Raw genomic sequence first — 17,432 nt, 5'->3', positions numbered from 1 at the left:
TTGGTGGAGGACGCTTTTAAACTGTTCTTCCTGTTCCTACTTTTAACATCCCAAAAGATTCCTTCCATGATTACCAGCAGTTGCACTAGTCTATCAACCACCTCCTTACATGAGCATATAGTGAATTCATTGAGGTGGTTTGATTGAACTCCTGTGATCAGGGAGTTTAGCTTCTCAAGTTTTTCATCGATCCACCTGGAAAGCCATTTTATTAGAGTGGTGCCTGAGGGACATGGCTGTTGCTTGCATGGAATTCAAAATCGCTGCGGTGATGCGCGTGAATGTCTCTCCTTTAACTACATTACTCCCCCACATCTTCAGGTGCTGATCACAAACCGCACCCGGCCTGGCCGCGACACTTACTTGATACAGGATGCCACTCACTGCGCAGCTAAACACAGCTCGCACTGTGCCTTAAAACGTAGTCCTCTTGTCGTAATAATTGTGATTACAGGTGCAGCAGTGTTATGACACCTCTTACGGCTGTTAAGATTCCTTCATTTACTGCCAACCAGATACTGAAGATCAAAGCCAAGAGCCATAGAGTTAAAGCCGACCAATACGTGAGGAGTGGAGCAGCGAAGGCACACTTGGTCGTTACCTGACCACGCCGATGCTTCTCAGCCTCTTTCAACTTCTCCTCTTCGCCACACTTGTGGCATTTTGCGGCGTTTGGTGTGCTCCCACGGGCCCGACCAGGGAGGAAAGGTGGAGACAACGGTCAGCCCTATTTGTCAGGGAAAAAAGCCACAGACTGCACAGGCTGCATCTTGCAATGCTGCTCCTCACTCGCTCCCCTGACTTCTCCACGTAATACGACAGCAGGGAGAACAATCCCGCTTCTCCCGCTGAAAAAAAAACCCCAAGGCGCACCGGATGATCTGAACAATCTCCGACCCATCTCTCTCCTTGCAGCCCCCGGCAAAATGCTTGAAAAAATAATCCAGCGGCAGCTTAACAAATTTATTGAAGACAGCGGCGCCCTACATGAAACTCAGTCGGGCTTTAGGGCCGGCTTCAGCACCGAGACGGCCCTCATTGAGGTTGCCGAGTCTATCAGGTGGTCCTTAGATTCAGGGGCATCAGCTATGCTGGTGCTCCTGGATCTATCAGCTGCTTTTGATACTGTAGATCACAGCAGATTGCTGACCCGACTTAAGGACATAGGTATTGGAGACAAAGCTCTCAATTGGCTACTCTCCTACCTCACTAATCGCTCCCAGAAAGTGGCCTTGGGCCCCTTCTCTTCTGGACCAAAAAATCTCTGGTGTGGCGTCCCACAAGGGTCGGCACTCAGCCCCCTGCTGTTTAATGTATACTTGGCCCCACTCTTCACCTTGATTGCCAAATGGGGGGTCAAGGCAATATCCTACGCGGACGACACGCAATTAGTCTTCCCATACACAGACACGTCCGAGGCAGCATTTAGCAAAATCAGGGGCTGTCTGCAAGACGTGGCCAAGTGGATGAACACAAACAAACTTAAAATGAACGCGAGCAAAACGGAGGTGCTATTCTTTGGTAACCCCAAACATCCCCCTCCGGATCTGTGGTGGCCAACGGAAATGGGCCCTGCCCCATCTCCCAGCCCCCATGCAAAAAATCTAGGAGTAAAATGGGATGAGAAGTTGTCTTTCTTGCCGCATATACAACAGCTCACCACGGGCTGCCTGCATAAACTCAAAAATTTGCGGAAATTTCTGCCTTTGCTACCACTCGAGTGCCGGAAAACGGTTGTTCACGCAACAATCACCTCTCGACTCGATTACTCTAATGGCCTCTATCTTGGTCTACCTAAATATGCGGTGCAACGCTTACAAATCGTGCAGAATGCGGCTGCGAGATTAATAAAACGGGTCCCTTTTAGGCAGCATATCTCTCCGCATCTGCACGAGCTGCACTGGCTACCAGTGGCAAGCAGAATTAAGTTCAAAGTGCTAACCCTGGCTTTCAGAGCGCTAAAAGGCACATGTCCAAATTATCTGAAACTCCGACTTCCTCGCTACCACCAAAAACGTGAGCTACGCTCAAACTCCCTACTCAAGCTAACTGTACCGCACATAAGGAAAGCGAGACTTGGAGGCAGATCCTTCTCGGCCGGCACGGCGAAACTTTGGAATACCCTGCCTCCTGCCTCCTGCCATCCAATCCGCTACGTCAGAAGCAAGTTTTAGGAAACTCCTAAAAACCTGGCTTTTTACGCAATAATCCTGCCCCCCTTCCTGACTACTTACTCTTGTTGTGGGACTCGCTAGCGCCGGGACACCTACCCAGAGGTAGCTGTTCGCCCTCAATAAATTTCTGTATTATTATTATTATTATTAACAATCCAGTCACTCCGGTAGGGTTGGGTCACAGACGAGGGGGTCTAGGTGCGGTGAGAGCAAGCTGCAACTAGCGAGTCCCTCAGCAGGCCAGCGTCTCATTTGCTTCACAAACGTCTGGATCTGGTATGGGCGTCTATCAGCTAGAACGCAGTGAAGGTGGAATGAAGATTCGGTACCAGATGTGATTAATCCAGAACCGGCACCTGCAACGTACGTAATTGATGACCACTATCTATCATGACACAGGCAAAAGATTGCCACTTTCCTTGGCAACCTGCGTATTGGGCTGATTTACTAGACCATCAAAAGCTAAGGCTACATTCAAGTTTATAGACTCGCCTTGCATGGTACTACTATGAACTGGCAGTTGTCTAGAACACCTCAATTTAACTACTCGGTTGCAGAATTTGGCTAAGTGGACCGCAGCAGACGTGAACGCTTTAGCTCTCCTCCAACAACAAATACAAAAGGATTTCTCGATCATTGAGAGGGATGTAATTCTGTTAGCCCTCCAATCCAGCCCACCGTAAGACATTTCAGTACATTGCAATGCTCATCAGTCACTGTGCCTGGCATGCGGTACTCGTCTTAATAAATGACGTAGTACCAAAAAGGAAAAAGCTACTTACCAGTATGCATCTGTTCTTGGCATGTAGAGCTGCAGATTCACAAACTGTGCATAGATCGCCAGCTGGTGTTTGGCCCGGATGTTTGCACTTTGTTGTCTTGGAAAAGTATTTAGAAGTCACAAGATAGGTGGCTCCTCCTTTGGACAATAGTGCACATGGGCATCGACTCCATCGAAGAAGGGAAATGATGGAGTTTTGTGAGAAACAGAAATAGATGTCCATGTATGTTGTATCTAAATAAGATAGTACTGGAACAGATAAAGGTAGCCGGTGAGGTGGGTGGGCGGGCGTGTGTGAATCTGCAGCTCTACATGTCAAGAACAGATGCATACTGGTAAGTAGCATTTTCCGTTCGAGGCATATGAGCTGCAGATCACACTGTGCATAGATTGCATAACAGTACTCCTCCTTAGCGGCGACCACCAGTATCTGTTGCAGTAGTTTGAAATAGCGTTTTAAGTACAGCTTGGCCCACACTAGCTTGTTGTTTCGCCTGCACATCTACACAATAGTGTTTTGTGAATGTGTGAGGTGTAGACCATGTAGCTGCTTTGCAGATGTCATCTAAGGGAATGTTCCCTAAAAATGCAATTGAAGCCCCTATCTTTCGGGTAGAGTGGGCTTTCGGGGGAATAGACAGTGTACGTTTTGCTTTGCGATAGCAAATTTGTATACATTTGACAATCCACCGTGCAATCCCAGACTTTGATATGGGATTGTCTTTATGTGGGGTGAAAAGGATACAAAAAGTTGTTTTTTTTTGCAAAAAGGTTTTCTTCTGTCAATATAGTAAAGGAGTGCTCTTTTTACGTCTAGTGTATGAAGAGCTCTTTCTGCTACGGTTTTTGGTTGCGAAAAAGACACTGGCAACTCAACAGATTGGTTGAGGTGGAAGGGAGAGAGAACTTTAGGAAGGTATTTGGGATTTGTCCTGAGAACCACTTTGTTATGATGGAGTTGTAAAGATGGTTCTTGAATAGTTAGTGCCTGTAGCTCACTGACTCTTAAGAGATGTAATCGCTACAAGGAAAGCAACTTTCCATGTAAGAAATTGTAGCTCGCATTTATGCAGAGGTTCGAATGGAGGACCCATTAATCTTGTGAGGACGATGTTTAAATTCCACACTGGGGAGGGAGGTACCTTAGGAGGAATTATTCTTTTGAGGCCTTCCATAAATGCCTAATGGCAGGCACCCTGAATGACAGATGCTGTCTATTTTGTAGGTAAGCTGCAATGGCAGCGAGATGTAATCTAATTGATGTGTATGCTAGATTACATCTTTGAAGATGCAGCAGGTAACATATGATGTGCTGAGAGGAGGCATCTAGAGGATTGATGTTATTGTTACAGTATATAACAAATCTCTTCCACTTGGCTGCATAGCAGGCTCTAGTGGTGGGGCACCTAGCTTCTTTGATAACATTCATACAATCAGGTGGAAGATTGAGATAACCAAACTCTAGGACTTCAGGAGCCAGATCGCCAGGTTGAGCTGTGCTGGATCTGGGTGTCTGATCTCTCCATGGTTCTAGTTAAGATCTGTGGGGGGAGGTGTAGCTTTTGGTGCGGGACTACTGATAGTTCCAGCAATGTTGTGTACCAGGGCTGTCTGGCCCATGTTGGAGCAACTAGGATCAGTGTTGCAGCTTGTGCACCACTAATGGAATGAGTGGGAGAGGTGGAAAAGCGTAGGCAAATCTGCCTGACCAATTCATCCATATCGCATTGCCTTTGGACAATGTGTGTGGATATCTGGCGGCGAAGCTTGGGCATTTTTTGTTGTAATGTGTGGCGAAGAGATCTATCTCTGGCTGGCCCCACATTTGGAAAAAGGGTTGAAGAACTTGTGGATGAAGTTCCCACTCGTGAATCTGTTATGTCTGCCGACTTAACTAATCTGCCATGTGATTTTAAATTTCTGAGAGACGTTGGGCTAACAGGAATATGTTTTGAGAAATGGCCCATCTCCATATGCTCTGTGCTATTTGAGAGAGCTGGAGAGAGTGCCTCCCCCCCTGTTTTTGTAAATAGTACATTGCTGTCATATTGTCCGTGCGGACTAAGACAGCTTTGCCTAATAGCTGTTTCTGGAATGATTTTAATGCCAGAGAGATTGCTATTAACTCCAAATGGTTGATGTGGAGTAGACTTTGCTGAGGTGCCCATGTGCCCTATATGGTGTGATGAAGTAGATAAGCTTCCCAGCCGGTGAGCAATGAGTCTGCTGTTAGCACAATCTGTGGAACCGGCTCCATGAACATCGCCCTCTGCAGAGAGCGATGTGTGCGGTCGTCCACCAACACCAGATCTGTAAGCTGACCTTGAGCTTGGTTCCACTGACGTGCCAAGCATTTTTTGTACAGGGCGCATATGGAGTCTTGCATGAGGTACTATGAATATGCAAGAGGCCATCATCCCTATGAGTTGCATGAACACTAGAGCTGGAAATAAGTGTTGTTATAAGGGTTTGCATTCTTGCTATCCTGGCTGGACTGGGATAAGCAAGGCTCTTTGAGGTGTTTATTGTGGCACCCAAATACTGTTGGGTGTGGGATGGTTGGAGGTGAGACTTTGTGAGGTTTACGGTAAACCCTAAATTGTGAAGTAGTCGGATTGTGGCTTGTGTGAGATTTACACACTGGGTATGTGACTTGGCTTTTATGAGCCAGTCATCCAAATATGGGAAGACGTGAATTTGTTGTCGTCTTAGGTGAGCTGCCACCACTGCCAGACATTTTGTGAAGACCCTGGGTGCTGTGGTGACTCTGAATGGGAGAACTTTGAACTGGCAATGCTGTCTGTCCACCACAAACCGAAGATATTTCCTGTGAGCAGGGTGAATGGAAATGTGGAAGTAGGCGTCCTTGAGATCTAATGTGGCAAGGAAGTCGCCTTGTTTGAGTAGCGGGAGGACCTGTTGAAGAGTGACCATGTGGAAATGGTCTGATTGTATGTAGAGGTTTAATGGTCAGAGGTCCAAGATGGGTCTCAGGAATCCATCCTTCTTTGGAATGAGGAAGTACAGGGAGTAAACCCCTGTGTTTTGGTGATTTAGGGAAACTGGTTCTATGCCATGTTTTTTACAAGGGAAAGTACCTCTTGTTTTAGAAGCGTTAAGTGCTCTGCTGACATTGGACGTTGTTTGGGTGGTATGTTTGGGGGAGTTGAAGTGAGCTCTAGGCAATAACCTGATTGGATGATTTGTCTCACCCACCTGTCTGTGGTGATGTTCCGGATAGGTTGGAACTGTAGCAGTCTTCCCCTGACCAGAGTAGAGTGGTCCGGGGCGAGTGGAGGGAAGTCATTGTTTAGGGGTGGAGGCAGTACAAGTGTTGGTATTTTTGCCTCTACCCTTATTGTTATTGCCCCTGTAGCCTCCTCTGTAATAGCCTCTGTTAGATGAGGACTGGGTGGGACTCTTGTAGGAAGTGGAGGGGTTATCAGTCGTGAAACCTCTAGAGGCGCCCCTATAAGAGGAGCGACAAAAGGAACTTCTGGGAGCTTGCGATTGCAAAGCTCCCATGGATTTGGCAGTGTCTGTGTCCTCCTCCATCTTCTCTAAAGGTGAATCTACAGTGGGGCCAAATAGGTGTTCCTGGTCAAATGGTTGATTTAATATGGTGGTTTGAACCTTGGGTTTGAAGCTGGAAATGCGTAGCCAGGCAGGTCTGCGTAAAAGGACACTTGTATTAATAGCCCGGGATACTGTGTCTGCAGCATCCAGAGCACAACGAATGGAGGTATTGGCTATGAGCTTGCCTTCCTGGATGAGAACATTAGCTTGTGTTTTGTATTGATCTGGAAGGTGTTGTAGTAGGGTCTTTAGCTCGTCGTAGTGTGCCCTATCATATTTAGCGAGCAAAGCCTGTGTGTTAGCAATCCTCCATATGTTGGCTGCTTGGGAGGCCGATCTTTTACCAGATGCGTCCAGCAGTTTTGACTCTTTCAGGATGTGGGGCATCTCCTGTGGTTTGTGAATTAGCCCTTTTCCTGACGTTGGAGACCACTAAGGAATCTAAGGGTACTTGTCCTTTAATATAGACAGGATCAGCTGGAGCAGCTTTGTACTTTTTTTCTACCCTGGGGTTAATGACTCTGGCCCTTACAGGGTCCTTAAACATTTCAGGAGCGTGTTTGATTACCCCTTTTAACATTGGGAGAATGGCAGTGGACCTTTGGGATGGTGCGAAAGTGTCCATGAGGAAATCTTCCTCTAACGGGTCTGTGTGTAAGTTCACCACGTGATATTCTGCTGCCCTGTGTATAAGCTGAGTGAACCCTATAGTGTCCTCAGGAGGGGATGGCCTAGATGGGTAGATGCCGTCCTGAGGTGTGTCTGGGACTCTGGTGTATCATAATCCTCCCATGGGTCTTTTGGGGCACCAGAAAGACTGGGTTCCCCTAAAGGGTGATCATCCGCTAGGTCTTCAGAGGTGTCCTCATCATCTGGAGTTGGAGGAGATGGTGAGGGGGGTGAATATGGGATAGGAGAGTGGTGTGGAGGTGGAGAAGGAATCCTTAAAGGAGAAGTTGCAATGTCTTTTTTTTTTTTTAAGGAAGTGGAGCTGTTACAGGTTTGTCCATTTTCCGTTTCTTTGAAGGACTAAGGATGAGTTGACCTGTTTTAGGGTCTTTTTGAAGTGTTTTTTGTGCTGGATCCGGTCGAAAAAGGTCCTCCTCTGATGTATGTTCCCTCAGCGCTGATTTTTTCGGGTCCCATTGTTTGTGTGTCATAGGTTTTGGAGTCGTTTTGTGCTCTTTATGCCTGGAATCGGGAGTTCTCTTCGATTCCGGTATGGGCTTCGGTACCTGTTTTTCCAGTTCCGATGGAGTCTTCGGATCCATAGGCTGAGCGCCAGTGGTGATGGGAATCAGGAGTTTAGTCGGCTCCAAGGATGAGCGCCCGAGGTTTTCAGAACCGGGTGTTTGCTCGGTTCCGACTATTTGTTCCGAGCGTGGGCGTCCGTACCGGTGGATTTCGGCGCTGAAGGCGTCGATGTGGAACTAGGCGTTGATGCGGAGGAAGGTAGTGATTTATGTTTTGGTGCCGGGGATGGAGTTTCGGCACCAACGGCAGGCTGGCTCGATCCAGAGTGGCCTGAAGGCTTTTGTATATGCTTCTTTGCCAGGGCCGACGGTGGAGCGTGACAAGCTCTGTCCCAGTGTGCACCTAGGCCCGAAGGTGAAGGTGTGACGAAAGCCTTTTTGGAAATGGGGGGTGGGGAATGGTCGACGTCAGTACCTACGACCCTCTGCCCCGGAGTGATGTCTTTGACGTCGGAGTCGTTAGCTTCGGAGGAGCTGATGGTGCTGTGTTGGATCTGCTCCTGCTCCGGTACATTGATGCCTTCCTGGAAGATGTTGTCGGGAATGGACGTCGATGATCGAGCCATGGTTCTTCTAGCTAGACGATCCCTAATCGTCTACTTGTAGCGGAAAGAGGACAAGCTAGACAGTCTTTGGCCTCGTGCTCGGGTGAAAGACAGAGGTTACACACCTCATGAAGATCGGCGTGTGGAAACTTGGATCTACATTTAGGACACTTTTTGAAGGGAGTCCTTTCCATGAGCCGAAGGCCTGATGGCGCAGGTAGTCCCGAAGGCCTGATGGCGCAGGTAGGCCCGAAGGCCTGCGTCGACGACCAGAATCGAAGATTTGAAGTTTGGAGAGATGCGCGTCGAATGGGAACGCGATCAAAACAATACCGAAGTAAGGGTGAAGGAATTCGCGTTGAAGAGATGATCGGTAAAGACACTGAACTGGAGCGCGATGAACACATCTGAGCCCGATGGCGGAAAAAAAACAATCTAACGATGGAGTCGATGCCCATGCGCACTATTGTCCAAAGGAGGAGCCACCTATCTCGTGACTCCAAAGACTTTTCCAAGACAAGAACAAAGTGCAAACATCCGGGCCCAACACCAGATGACAATCTATGCACAGTGTGTGATCTGCAGCTCATATGCCTCGAACATGATACTATTGGGCTACCTGTGTGTTTTCGGATGGTGCCTGGCTCTCTCCATCTTTCTAGAGGTCACTCATTATCTTAACACTACACGCTCTGATATAACTGTACATCTGACTCATGTAATTTCTTCTTTTTTCCTTTTCTTTTTTTACCGCTGATATGTTCATGGATGGCTCATGGTTAGTGAGAAAATAGGTTTATAGTAGTTAATTAATCTGCTCTATCATCGGAAATGGTATTACAATTGTGGTACTTTTCTTTAATTCTCTTCAATTTTTGTTTAATCTCTATTTTTTCTTTGTATGATATGAAGGAATGATGTACTCGTTCTGCTTTTTTAAATGTGCCATTTGTCTTTGAAATTAAGTAGATAAAAAGTTATAAAAACAATACATGTGCACAACATTGCCTTAATAGCACAGAAATAGTGAGGCCTTCAGACTGTTATATTTCCAGAAGACGATGAGAAAAATTGCTCACCCATCAAAATACGAAACGCCAAATGATGATCTTCAGTGCCAGAAAGTTATAAGCTTCCATACAGATGAACTATCAGTTCAAACTACATAGATACTGTTAACAAATTCAAGCGAATTTGATACCATGTTGTATGGAGTTCTTGTTGGAAGTCTGAACAAGGTTTTGGAAGTCTATTTATGATTCCGTTTGGTAAATCATTAGAGGGAAAAGTTGTGCTAATGATACCATTTGGATGTGAGAAAGAAAGGAAGGAGGGGTGGGTCAGCTGTTCCGACCGTTGATTACAACTGATGTCCAACTCTGGAAGAGAGCATTAGAACAAAGGATCCCCTCTCTCCCATCCACCTGGAACCTTACTGTGTGCTATCTTGAGAGAATTGGTAATTACCCATGCAACTATAATTGCTTAAAAGATATCTGATTTATTGTAAAACTCAGTCCAGAACAGATTTTCTAACTCTGGTACAAAGTGCATGAAAGGAAGAAAGTGGGGAGCGTTTACGGTCTGTAACAATTATCACATCAACCTTCCACTAGAAATGATGCAGTAAAACATTTGTTTTATCCGCAGCTGCACTCACAATGGAAATTACACTGAAATTATGAACATTCATTTTTCATACTAAAAATTTACAATTTTGCTTTACAAGTCATTTTAATATAGAAAAAGGCGTTGACATAGATAATAGGTCTCGCACCCATTAGACCAATTGGTTTTTCTAAAGCTATTTGCAAATTCTGCACAGAACCTGTATAAAGTGGTATGAAACTGCTTAGAAAGGGACATTATGTTGGTGATTTTTCAAATAGCCTAATATCCCTATCTAAGCACTTTTGCTGCACTCAACAGTGTCTTCACAATGCGCCCATCTGCCTTGAACTACCGACTAACACCCTGCATTGCCAAATAAAAAAAATAAAAATTTGAAGTCTGATTGCAGCCAAGCTCTGCATTTCGCTTTTGCCCCAGTGAGCCTCTGGGACTGGAAGTCCATGGTTTTCCTAATTTGTGTAATTACCTTCACCGAGGTGTTGAGTCTATCCTGAAGTCCTTCTCTATGATATCAGCATAAAAATAAAGTGGCTTGCCTTTCCATCTGTCGGTCCATATATCTATCTATATAGATTTATTTTTTTTAGAACGTCTTCTAGTGTTAAATTGATTTACTGTGTGGCAAGTGAATTTAACAGAGTACTGATTTAGTACATCAAATGAACACAAAGCACTGTCCTTTGGTGTTTAATAGGGGAAAGGAGATAGAATTCCAATGAGTAAACTACAGAATGTGTAATCAGGAAACCAGAGTTTGATCCTAACTAACTGCTTGACCACATTTAGGCTATCCAGTTTTAGATTTAAACCTAAAACAACAGATAAAACCCCACAAAAGGGTAACAGCCGTCATCAGAGTAAAAATATAAACACTGATAGACACCTGCACAACCACAAACTAAAATTCTATTCAAAGAAAGGAAAGTGAGAGAGAATGAATCGTTTTTATTTCTTTCTGAGGGGGGCCAATGCAGTGTAACTTAGTTTACATTTATTGTCAAGTCAAACACTTGGTTAGACCTTTCATATGCGGACTTATTTCAATTATTCATTATAGTTTCTTTTAAAACTTTTCTCCATGTATTCATTTATTTTGTACTAATACTGCTAAGGTATCGGCAGTTTTCATAGATATTGCCACCATCAAACTAACTCAACGGCTCAAATTATCTACCCGCAGGGTGTCTCTGTCAGGAGGGGCTGATGGTGTGATTGGGTACTTTGATCTGCGTAGGGCTACTGACATAATAGGGTCTGGCTTTGGATGGCCCAAAAGAAAGACAGGTGCCGAATATGGGGCCCTGTACTTCTACAAACAGGATACCACTACTGGAACTGTAGCCGAAGTCGCCATCAATTTTAGGCCTTCTGAACAAATAAAGACTAGTATGGGAATGGACCTTATGGGACTGTTCAATAAAGTCATAAATGAATCATTGCAGCTCCACCAATACCATTGGGAGATTGAACGTCTTAGCTTCTCTCTCATCACATCATGAAAACAGGTTATGTAGTCTGGTAGCAAATCTGGTTTGATGAGAGATTTCAATCACACCAAAAGTCTAACCATTGTTTTCCATCCACTGTGCCACTCCAGACAAAGGCTCGCCTTATGCAAATCAGTACTGACCCTGTTCCTCATGGGAAAAGTCCATCCTGAATTACTAGGTGAGGCCAGACTAATCACACCCTTGGTCACTTACAGCGCAACATCACACAAAAGTATTCCCCCCCCCCCCCCATCACCTTGTGTGCTTACTGCAACGCCTAAGTGGCCAAGGTTATGCCCAGACGTGTGTCCCTTGATCACTGTGCCAGTGGAACCAAACTGCACCCGACTGAAGAAGCCCAATCAGGCTAGAACCATCATTGGGTTGCTGGTATTCTGGATTAGAGATGATCTGGCTTGGCAGTTTGGGCTGAACTATTCCTGTTTGAGCAGGACGAATACTGAATTGCATATTGCTCGGTCTAATCTGAGGTGGGATGGTGGGTAAAAAAAGAATGGGTTAGAATGTGTCTGCGAGCAATTGCAAAGGGTTAGGCTTATTGCAAGCATTCCTCCTATAACCCTTTCTGTGTTTGATGGATAAGCATTTGGCCACCATCCTTGGGTTTGATGGATAAGCATTTGGCCACCATCCTTGGGTATGATATACAAATCCAATTCACCATTACCTCCGTCGTCTCCTTGTGAGAGTTCACCTTCTTCCAAATCCACAGATTCTGATAAGTCTTCCTGCCCCTAGGGGGTCACTGGTTGTGTGGCAGCTCTGTGAGATATGTTCATAGAAGGAGAATCAGTTGGGGATGGAGGAGGAGGCAGGGTGGGTGAAGGTTGCCAGGTAGGCGGGTGAGGAAGTAATCTTTGAAATGTGTCAAGCATCTGCTGTAAAGTTGACAAAAATGCAACCGAAACCTACATAACCGCTGCTGCTTTATAGTAACAAGGCCCATACCATTTAGGAGGGTAGTGCGTAACAAATCTTCTGTGGCTGATACTCCTACTCCTTGTAGGCTCTCTCTTCATCGAAGGCCTCTTCCTCACACTCAGGGACGTAACTCGCATCCAGCTGTGTAGGAAAGCAGGCCACCTCAGAGGAGTCTTGGTTGCTAAAATCTACCCCCAGGTCAGAATCTAGGATCTGGGTGGGTAGGCTCGATATCCTCCTTATGGGTGAAAGGGTAATTGATGTAGAAAAGTCCCTTACTGATGATTTGGTAGGCATCATTCTCAGGTTCTATATCAACGGCAAAAGATGGGTCATCGATGACGGAGAAAGGAGTCACATGGAGGCGCAAGTCAGCGACAGTGTCGTTGTCGACAATGGTTTTGCTGCTGAATGAGCAATTGTCAACGAGGGCCTGATCGTTAACAGGGTTGACGACAATCTCTACTAGTCATCAACGAGACTTGACGCATAAGTGACAATGAGAATGTTACTGACAGCGGATTTTTATTCTTCATCAAGGAGAAACTAAGGAGTCACTGGTGAGAAAGACCGGTCAGACAGCACAAGAATGGAGCTGGATTTTGGCAGTCTTTTTTTTGCACAGGTTGGTCTTTCCTGGAGTGTGTTTTAGAGGGAATTTCAGTTTTTTCCCTGTGAGGGAGTGGCTGGCGGCACCTTAGGTCTTAAACCCCACGTTTCCTTTTTTTGTACTGCTTGTGTGGCACTTTTTACGAAATAAACCCCAGATGAGGGGGCATCAACCCTTAGAAAGGGAGTATTTCTTTTTCTCAAGTAGATACAATGTCAACCCTTTGCCTCACTATTCATCAGTCTAAGACGGAAACATTTTACAAATGGTGCAGCATGAAGCTTTGTGCACTAGATAACGGCAATACACTAAGTGGATCTTAAGTATAGATATTGGTCTGTACAAAGGTAGAGCAGGATTGAGATTTGTTTCACTTTGTCAGTCATGATGATAGTTAGTGACAGAGGAGAGGTTTCCTCGAGCCATAAACATTATCTTTTCCAGAAAACTACCCTAAAACAACTTTCAGTACTCTGAAAGCTGACATTAGGTCTGATTCCATTCCATGGCACTGAGAAAGTGCCATCTTTCTTGCATGGTATCCACTTTTTGCTGAATTGCTGAATGTACTTTGACTGAGTGCCCTGGACTCCTTCCAATCAAGTGCCCAGGGCCTATGTTCCTGCCCTAAACAAAAACCTCAAAACCAAATTGGCAAACCCTGGCCACATGTCAGCCCCTGGTAAGTGGTACCCTAGGTACCCAAGGCCTTGTGACCAGGGAAGGCCTCTAAGGGCCACAGCCCTCATTGTGCCACCCTTAGAGGCCCTGGCAGGCTGAGTGTCTGGGTACAAGACAAAACAGAGAGTCGACATGGCACACATCCCTGTGTACCATGCCCACAACCTACACTGCCCTGGCATACATCAGCCACCCATCTAGCTGGGTGCCCTATGCCAGTGGTGTGGGCACAGAGACAGGAGCCCTGTGCCCCTACAGTACCTAGGTCCATTCCTGGGCCCTGTAAGTGCAGTGCTGCCATTTAAGAGTACATGGTGCTGGGAGCTTGTCAAACACGAACTCCACATCACCATAATAGCAGCACTGAAGCCTGAGAAGTTTGGTATCAAACTGCTCAGCACATTAAATCCACACTGATGCCAGTGTGGGATTTAATGTACCAAGCACCACAGAGGGCATCTTAGAGAGGCCCCTGAAACCTAACCTACAATACACGTCTGTTCTGAGGCTGCCACACAGCAGACATGTTGCTGGACCACTGGGTAGGAGAGCCCTGCAACAATGCACATCCTGGGCGAGGTGCTAAATCTCCACCCCCAGGATGGGCAGGGGGAAGCTTCAAAGGCATGCCGCCTCTGTGAGCTTCCCCAGGCCACTGCAACCCCCCACTCTGGTAGGAAGCTTGGCCGGAAACCCCAAATAAGGACAAGGGATGCGCCAGCCTGCCAACCCCACCCCTCAGGTGGGGGAGGCGAGGTGAAGCACATCCCCGGGCTCTCGCCATCTTGAAGATGGGAAGCCCTACCCAATCAGGACTAGGCTACTGCCCCCCTCCCACAGGAGAGAGGCAGGATAGGGGGTGTACCCACCCCAGGACAGGGACCCATTGGTCCCTGCCCTTCACCTACCTGTAACGCCCCTAAATCTAGTATTTAGGGGCACCCTGAACCTTCCTTCCCCAGATTCCAAAATCCGAAGAAGAGCTAGAAGAAAGAAGACCTGACCTGCAGCTGCTAAGAAGAGGAAGACACAAACTGCTTTGGCCCAGCCCTACCGGCCTGTCGAACCTGCTCCAACCCGGCATCCCTTGTGGCCAGCAACCTCACAAACCCCAGAGGACCTGGCTACCTTTTGACTCTAAGCCCCTGGGACTCCCATGAGTAGAGGCTCTACTCAAAATCTACTTCTAATCCCTGGCAGCAGCCCGGAACCGCGAACCCAGCACACTCTGCGCCAGCCAAGCCTGGCCTGTGCCGGAGTGAACAAAGACCACGAGGACGACCCCACGGCAACTGTGATCCCGAGTCCGGCACCCAAGGACCTCCCTTGACACTCCTGAAGAAGCCTGCAGCCTCAGAACAAGGTGCCCCCCCAATCGCGATCAACAGAGGGTAAGATTTCCCGACACCAAAAGGCACCCCTGCACCCGGCGCCCTGCGGCCCCCTGTGCCCAATCCCGGGGTACCTACCTATCCTCCAACTACCCAACTTACCTCTCGTAGTGGTGATGGCACCTGAAGAATCCTCGTCCCCGAGCTTCCAGTCTTTTTCTAAACCGGAGATTTCCCATTGAAATCAATTGAGCGCCTGAAGGCTCAAAAGCACCCACCCTGCACCCAGCCGCCCGAGTGGCACTGGCAGTGCAATCTCTACACCTATCTACTTCCCCACTTGCCCCGAGTAAGTGACCAGGAGCCCAGCTCCCAACACCGCATGGCCTGCTAGTCAGCAGCCACCAACCAAGGCCCCCCCTATCCCTCATAGGATAACATTGGGCCTAACTCTCTCTGCACCCGGCCGCCCTAGTGCCGCTGAGGGTGATCCAACTGTACCTACCTGACCCTGGGGGACCCCCGAGTCTATGCCCAGAACCTCAACTCTGCCAGTCGAGTACTTACCTTTAAACCGATAACTCAATTTTCTTCGTAGGGCAACATTAACTGGCTTTTTCCTGAAATTTCTTGTAAGTGTGGACTTTTCAAATCTTAAAATATTCACCAAAAATCAGCCGAGTAACGAAAACGAAAATACTCACCTGCTCTTAGGTGAGCTCCCAGTGCTTGATCTTGGTACCCAGCACTGACTCTGAAAAATACTTACAACTGTACTTACCAGTAACCCAATTTTCTCCCATAGGAAATTATTGACTGTTTTTCTGTGAAATTTCTTCTGTCTATTTCTGCAAACTTTAAATATTCTTTAAAAATCGTATAACTTCTGAAAACGTAATTGCTTACCTGTTTTGGATAAAGGTCCCAGTACTGAGTCTAGGTACACAGTACTGGATTACAAAAGTAACGAGAACATACTATACCTGCAACTTGAATTTTCTTCCATAGGGAATCATTGACTGTTTTCTATGAAATATATTCTAAGTGTCAACTTTTAAAATAGCAAAATATTTTCTAAAAATCATCACAGTAATTAAGTCGACTTTTATCACTTGATTCTAAGTACTGACCCAGGACTGAAGCTAGGATCCAGTCCTGGAATTCCAAAAGTAATCCTAAAAGTAATCTGTTGCAAATAACTTGAAACTTCCATTGAACTCAATGCATTATTGTGTTTAAAATTGTGTTGCCTATTGCAACGACTTGTAACTGTTTACAAAAGTCAATTGCATATTGCAAAAGTATTTATATAAAGCATCTCATTCTGAGAAAGTATATTTTAATACCTATTGCTGGTTCTAAAATAAAACAAGCATGTATTTTTTATATATAAACCATTGGCCTAGAGTTCAGTTATTGAGTGTGTGAGACCATTTGCTGACTGAGTGTGTACAACAAATGCTTTACACTGTCCTCTGATACTGCCTTACTGCTCGACCAGGCTACCACTTTAGAGAGTAAGGTTATATCTAACTTTAGCCTCTAACAAACCTCTGGGGACTGTGGACTCTGTACACCCTGTACCTATTTGGGAACAGTATATACAGAGCCACTTTCTCACAATGGCAGAGCAGCAAAGTAACAGGAAAAGGTCATTCAGAGGTTAGAGCATCTTCTTGCGGACTACCTCACACACAGCTATGGTGACCTCTAGAGGAGTACGAAAGCTTAGCAATTCCGCCTCGTTTGCTTAAGTTTGGGTTTTTTCAAATGATGTGGAGTTGCTACTAAACACACTGTTGTTGAGGCCTAGGGCCATTTTCAACATGGTTTACTATTACTATTTAAATTTACCACGGATTCCCAGCCTGATGACAGGGAATGAATCAAACAAGTGCACATACGAAAAATCCAAACATGGAGAATTACAGTGGCTGAGATAAATTAAAGCATACTTTTTTGGGGTGTCCTAATCACGTACAATATGCTGAGATATGAGGCTTACTTTACCACCTACTGATGAGGCTCAAATAGGGCAAAAGCAATCTGTGGTTGCTTGTGTTCTCTTTCAGAGGAGACATGGCCTGGACTGCTCTTACTAGAGCAGGACCAATGCTGATTTGCATAGGACTAGTTCCTGTCCAAGGTGGCATGAAGGGCAAAAAAAATGGAAGGCAGATTGGAATGCAGTCCCAAGTAATTACAGTGGTTGAGATGAATTCAAGCATTGCATCAATTACTTTTTGGCTTTTCTCAGTGCAACGGGAAAGTCCAAACATAGTTCCTGTTCTCACTTGCCATAGGACTTAAACCACACCCCACTGACAAGGCCCAAAGAGGCTGAAACCGGTCTGGGGTTGCTTGTGTTCCAGTTCAGGGGTGACCTGTTCTACTGGAGCAGGGCAAAGGCTGATTTC

General features: G+C 46.1%; 1 protein-coding gene across 2 annotated transcripts in view; it reads right to left on the bottom strand.

Annotated features, from left to right (window-relative positions):
* Positions 1 to 17,432, bottom strand: part of FXR2 (FMR1 autosomal homolog 2) — a 431,332-nt gene that overhangs the window by 135,017 nt on the left and 278,883 nt on the right. The window lies entirely within an intron of this gene.

The sequence above is a fragment of the Triturus cristatus genome, chromosome 12 (assembly GCF_964204655.1).
Source record: "Triturus cristatus chromosome 12, aTriCri1.1, whole genome shotgun sequence".
Taxonomy (NCBI): domain Eukaryota; kingdom Metazoa; phylum Chordata; class Amphibia; order Caudata; family Salamandridae; genus Triturus; species Triturus cristatus.
Note: the sequence above shows the minus strand (reverse complement) of the source record. Positions and strands in the feature narration are given on the sequence as shown.